Here is a 6,000-nt window from a genome sequence, read left to right as displayed (position 1 = left end):
CGCGCCGCATCAGCAACTCCTCGCGTTTCTTTGTGCCTGCCTCACCTGGTCGTGGTAACTGCGTTGCAGGCCGAACTTTTATTTACAGTCCGGCTTTCCGGGTAGCGCGCACTGTAACCCCCGTGTGCGTCGCGTGAGGCAGCGTTCTCTCGGCGGACGCTGCACAGAATGCGGGAAGGGCTGCTCTTCGCCCACATTGTATCGGGAAAACTTCAGTGAAAATCTTGCGTGTGGGTGCCCTCATGCCGAGGAACACGTTTTCCTTGCGTCAGTGTGGGATAGGCTCAAAAGCACACGCCTGCCTTTTGCTTGCAGCACTCAACGATGCCCGCTACTCAAATTCTCGGGTCAAATGCGTTCTTTAAAACCCGCGCAGAGGAGAAAAAAACATTTTAAAACAGCCTGACATTTGAAGACCTCGCTTCTTTGTTTGGCTCTATAACGAGTGCTATAGGTTTAGGATTTTCAGGCCCACTGGGCTTCACAACTCTTCACCTGTTGGGCCATCTGTTTTCCAGCCTGCTTTCTCGATGTTGGCCGCGAAATGAGCCTGTGTGCTCTCTAACCCGACTCCATGGCGCAGCTTTCAGTTATCAAGTACACTTTTATGATGTCAATTTTAAAAATATACATCACTCACATTCATTTTTGTCATATTATGGTTGCAATACAATTGAAGTCAGTTCGATCATCGCACAATGAAATAGCTTTTTTTTTTCACTGAACATAATGACATTTATGCACTCGTCAGTTTTTTCCTGTTCCTTTTGTTTTGTTGGTTTTGAATGAAAAATACTCAAAACTGCAGTAGCACATATCGTCTCTTGCCCATTATGTGTAGTTGTCTTCATGTGACCTTCGTTTTTTTAAGTCTGCAATGCTGGTAAGTTACAATTATGATATAAACAGGCTCGGACTCTGGCCACTATATAGCTAGCATATACAAGTAGGTGAGAGGTGTGGCTAGAATTTTTTTTTCCATGGGCGCCAGTGTTGAACTATACCTAATGCATGTTAAGACGCGCGTTTTCATCTGTGCGTGTATATATACACAGAAAAACCTAAAATTCGGAGAGGTCTCAACCCTACACTCCCCGCTGAATGCGTCAGTGAAGTAGTATACATGGAGATGGAAAGCGCAGCAGCATAAAAATTTTTCAGCACTTCATCATGCTTGTTTCGTTGCTCTTGTCTCAATCTGTAACGCTGCAAGTAAATATACTTTGATCACAATTATTTAACTGTGAAATGATTGATGTATAAAAGCGTGGCACCGCCCGCTTCAGAGCACCTCGAAGCCATCACACACAAATTCATGAATTGAACGGAGACTGAATGCGTGATTGTGTAATTCTTGAGAAGGCGAAGAAGGCACCTAATTTTCTTCTGCATCTTGGGCAACATGGCGCAGTGTCTTGTAAGGGAAGGAAGGCTAAAACGAATAGTGGAAAGATATAGATAATGAAATGGGACAAGCAAGTGACAGAAAAAAAGGAGATTGGAAAGTTGGTCCGGTCGAACAAGCCTGAGGATGAGGCACCACTTGACTAGAGCTGCACAGAAGAAGAAGAAGAAGAAGAAGAAGAAGAAGAAGAAGAAGAAGAAGAAGAAGAAGAAGAAGAAGAAGAAGAAGAAGAAGAAGAAGAAGAAGAAGAAGAAGAAGAAGCGCGCAGCTCTCGCCGACTGCGTAGCTTTCACTGACTAGTTTGCGAAGGGTGAAGGGTGAGAGCTACGCAGTCGGCGAGAGCTGCGCTGGCGTAGGAGATTGCGGGCGGCACAACCGGTCAACTTGAAATCCTCCGGTCAACCGCCAAAGATTCTGCCAAAGATGAAAGAAGTGCGCACACTTCTGTATTTTGCTATCTTCCCCTCACGTGCGGTACAGTAACGTTGAGTGCTTACCACCACGGTCAACCGCCCCTTCCTGTGTGTGCTGTTATAGTGTTTGAATTACGCAGCACAATACATCTACGCCACATACTACATTTACATATGTCTAAAAAATGGCGATAGCGGCATACCGTTGAATATTTCACCTTCCTTAACATTGTTTTTCTACAACCCGTAATGACAGTTGGTTATTCGCAGCAAAACCATTCCCTGTATTTCTAGTTTCTTTTGCAGTATCTTGTACGCGGACATTGTCAACTTCACCAGACTGTCAGAGCAACTCTCCGCATCGGATCTGGTGCAGACGCTGAACGAGCTCTTTGGCCGCTTTGACCAGATCGCCCAGGTAAGTATTTACTTCTTGCGGCCTTCGTAAGAGATACTACAGCTCGACTCATCCTACGCTCCCTTCGAGCTAAATGCCCGTGTTCTGCAATTTGGTGTGTGGTAAATAACGCCAGAAGGCCAAGATTTCCGCAGCCTTCTATAACGACCTCCCTCATTACCATATCGTGGTTCTGGGACGCAAGACTCTAACTGTTATATATATATATATATATATATATATATATATATATATATATATATATATATTGGCATATCGAGGTACTGCCTATACAAGTACAGAAAGCAGGCAGCCGATTGTACAGCTGCTTTCTCGCTGCTAGTGACGCTCTTTAAGCGTGTCCAGGGGCTACCTATGGATATATTATCTTTACATCAAAATCCGCAAGTTGTTATAGCCCAGATTGAGCCAATTTTCTTCTATCCTTAGCAACAAGTGCTTGCTCTACAAAAATCTGAGCAAACTCGTTACTAGTACCAGGTTAACCTTACTGCTTTGCCCTTTTATATATTTCTGTCTCTCTCGGAGCTGGTCCATTGTTAAACAGCTTACCTTATCACTCGGACAGCAATCATGATTTCGGCAATAAGTGGAACCTGAAAAATGTTACTCATGCCAAAATACTCCTACTGTACTGGTTTTTTTTTTTTAGATCGAAGATACTTTGCAGAGGGGCATAAGCAGTGAACGAGTGGGCTGGCAAATGGCGAATATGGGGAATCGTTTCACGAAAAATATTCTGTGCAACTTGAGAAACAAGCAAAGCGCTCCACCGACATTTTTATTAGCGACAACCACCGTCTAACCGCGACGCCCAAACAGCCCGCTGACAAACAGTAAAATTTTCCCTTTTGGTTGTTCGTCACAAGAGCAGAGACGGCATACAAACTTCCCCGATTGCACAAGTGCTGTAGCTGAGCACCTTCTATGCATGCCTTTTGCAGCCAAGTATACTGAGCTCCTTAACGTTCATTTTTTGTTCAAGAAGATTGACTTTACTTGCTGATGCGTTCATTCGTTTTTCTGCTTTTCATCATTGTCTTCGTTCATTGCCATGCATAATCGTTAAAGTGTTAAATGTACCGAAATACAAAGATGTTCGTGCACCCTTGTTTTGTTTGCCCTTCGTCATCTGCATTTTGAGTGGATGGGAAACGTCACCGTCTACTGCTTATCAGAAGTGTTTGTTTATATGAGAAAGTACTTATACGCAAAAGAATAGAAGAAAATGTATTCTTTCTAACTGATGTATATTCATTTCGTTTCATTTTCTTGCCCTAATTATGGCAGCAAAGAAAACTAGTATTATTTATATTAAAAGGAGATATATGCATGCACACTAAAATACAGGTGTTAAGGTCAGATACAAGCTCGAACAGTCTCCAGAGGGAAACAGAAGCAAGAAAAAGCAGAGAGGCTAACCGGGTGCACGTGCGTTTCCTACCCTGCTCTGAGAAACAGTCTTCGCAATTCACAAATCGCACGTGGAGGCAGCAGCAGCACTGCGGGGCAGGTTGTTGCACTCTCTGGCAGCCCGAGTGAAAATTGAGATCATAAATGTGATGGATCGTGTCGGAAATTAAGCAGCTTGCTGCTGGTTGCTAGTGCGCAGTGACATACGCGATGATGGCGACGTGATGTAAGGTGGGCAGATGGGTAAGGCGGGCGCTGTAAGTTTCCCAGCAGTAGAAATTATGTCAGTAAGGAAATATGAAAAAATGATGTCATCGTTAAGTTTTACTTATTTCAATTCGTAACTTGTTTTTTCAAGCGTAATGCGAATTTTCGTTAGACGTCATTTGGGCGTTTAGTTTCATGCGAAACCCACAGCGCCGCCAATTCCACACCAGTCAAATGGGTTTATCTGACACTCTATATGAACTACGTCCATGTGTATACTGGTTGACGACTGTGTTCTGGACGGAATCGTGCAGTAAATTATGGATGGTGCGTGAGTGCTTTATTCATTATCGGCATGATCGTCATCATCATAATTATCCTCGGCTTGCTTTAGTCCACTGCAAGACGAAGGCTTCCCCCAATCATATCTACCTTACCCCTATCCGGTGCGAGCTCATATAATTTTATTCCTGTGAGCTACGTTTCGCAGAAGTATTGAAAGTTGGGCTAGTTGCTACGAATGCATTTTTTTAAATGCAGCGCGAAAATGACAAAGACGAAAAACAAAAGGGACAGCACTCCTTTGTGTCTTTTCTGTCTTCCGTCTTCGTCGCTTGCGCGCTGTAACCAAAAATGCCATTTCTTCACTCCATCAGTTAATCTAACTCCATCTAAGTCTCTCCAAATGTAAAGAACCTCTCAAGTACACCTTGGCTTCAGATTCTACCATTTGACGAACACCCGACCACGGCGGAGCAGTGAAGAATACTGATAATCTCTGGACTCAAGCTGGCCGCTACGCTATTACTCTCAGTGAAACACAATGTATATGAAATAAAACACAGTCCCTTTAGTAAAGCAAGCCTGTGCATGCTTTAATGCGTCTGATTGGAGTGCACCTCGCAAGTAAAGCGCTGTTCAGTATTCCTACTCTGGAATTTTATTTTTACACTCTGGAATGCTATCTTTCCCCTCTAGCCTTTTCGTTTCACAGCAAAGGCCAATATAGAAACATGCGTTGTGTGGAATACGTGCTTGGAGTCTCGGCGTGCAGCCGTCATGTCTGGGAGGCGTGAAACCACGACGGCCGAAAAAGCTTTGCAGCTTTCCACTTATGAAGGTACAATAACTAACATCCCAGGATGCTGAGCAAGGAATGCATGTGTCTCCTCTTGAAACTCATCTTTAAAACATCGTATACCTAAACGGCTTGACAGTTAAGCATAGTAAATCATACTTTTTCAATGCCCTCATTTTTCGTAGCCTTTACCGGTGTTCAATACGTCTCAGCAGTGTAAGACTATTGAAATTGCAACTGCCAGTCAGTCGGTTTCAGAAGACACCCAATAGAACAATGCAATTACGTGAACTGGTAAACTACGCCGTTATTTTTTTTTGCAATATGAATTCCAGATATGCTTTTATTTTTGTAATAATAAAAATAAAACCTAAAGCACTAACAAAAGTATGGCCATAGGAGCAGAAGTTGTGTCCCCCATCTCATTTTTCTTGACATACGCCATTGGTTACCAGCGTATATTCTGTCTCGTTAAGGCCAAACATAGTCGTAGTTTTTGTGGCAGCTGTACCTGGTGTCCTTAGGTTAGTGATTCAATTAGGTAATCACCTCAATAAACGAAACGAAACAGAGCTTTCATAACAGATAAGCGAAATATAGTCTGAAAGACGCACTTTTGCGAATCGGGAACTGGGCCTAGATTCACAAAACTCACTTACGAAAACATTTTTGCGCAAGAGAAATTTTGTTGCGTAAGTCGATTCACGAAACAAAAAAACGTCGTAAGAGGCCATAGTTGTCACATCGGCCGCTGCAAATAAAGCGCGCTGTGACTGCCCGGGAACATGTCAGCGATGGTGATGCAGTTGCTATATTTGCTTACGTCACCGAAAAGTGCTCATAAGTGGATTCACGAAGCGAAATTGTGCGTAAAAACAGCATGGCTGAGAGAAAATCTCAAGAGTAGTCTGGACCACTCTTAGGAACAATGTGGCTACTTAGAATCTGCTGCCGCAGCGGTATACTTTGGTGCCCTGGCTGGTTTTGGGATAATTCACGCCCATTAAGGGCTGCCTGATGACTGCTGGTGCGTTTTTATTTCTATCGGCGCTTTGAGCTTCGCGTG

Source organism: Rhipicephalus microplus, chromosome X, assembly GCF_043290135.1.
Source record: "Rhipicephalus microplus isolate Deutch F79 chromosome X, USDA_Rmic, whole genome shotgun sequence".
In the NCBI taxonomy this organism is placed as follows: domain Eukaryota; kingdom Metazoa; phylum Arthropoda; class Arachnida; order Ixodida; family Ixodidae; genus Rhipicephalus; species Rhipicephalus microplus.
The sequence above is the reverse complement of the archived record's forward strand: the minus strand, read 5'-3'. Positions refer to the sequence as shown.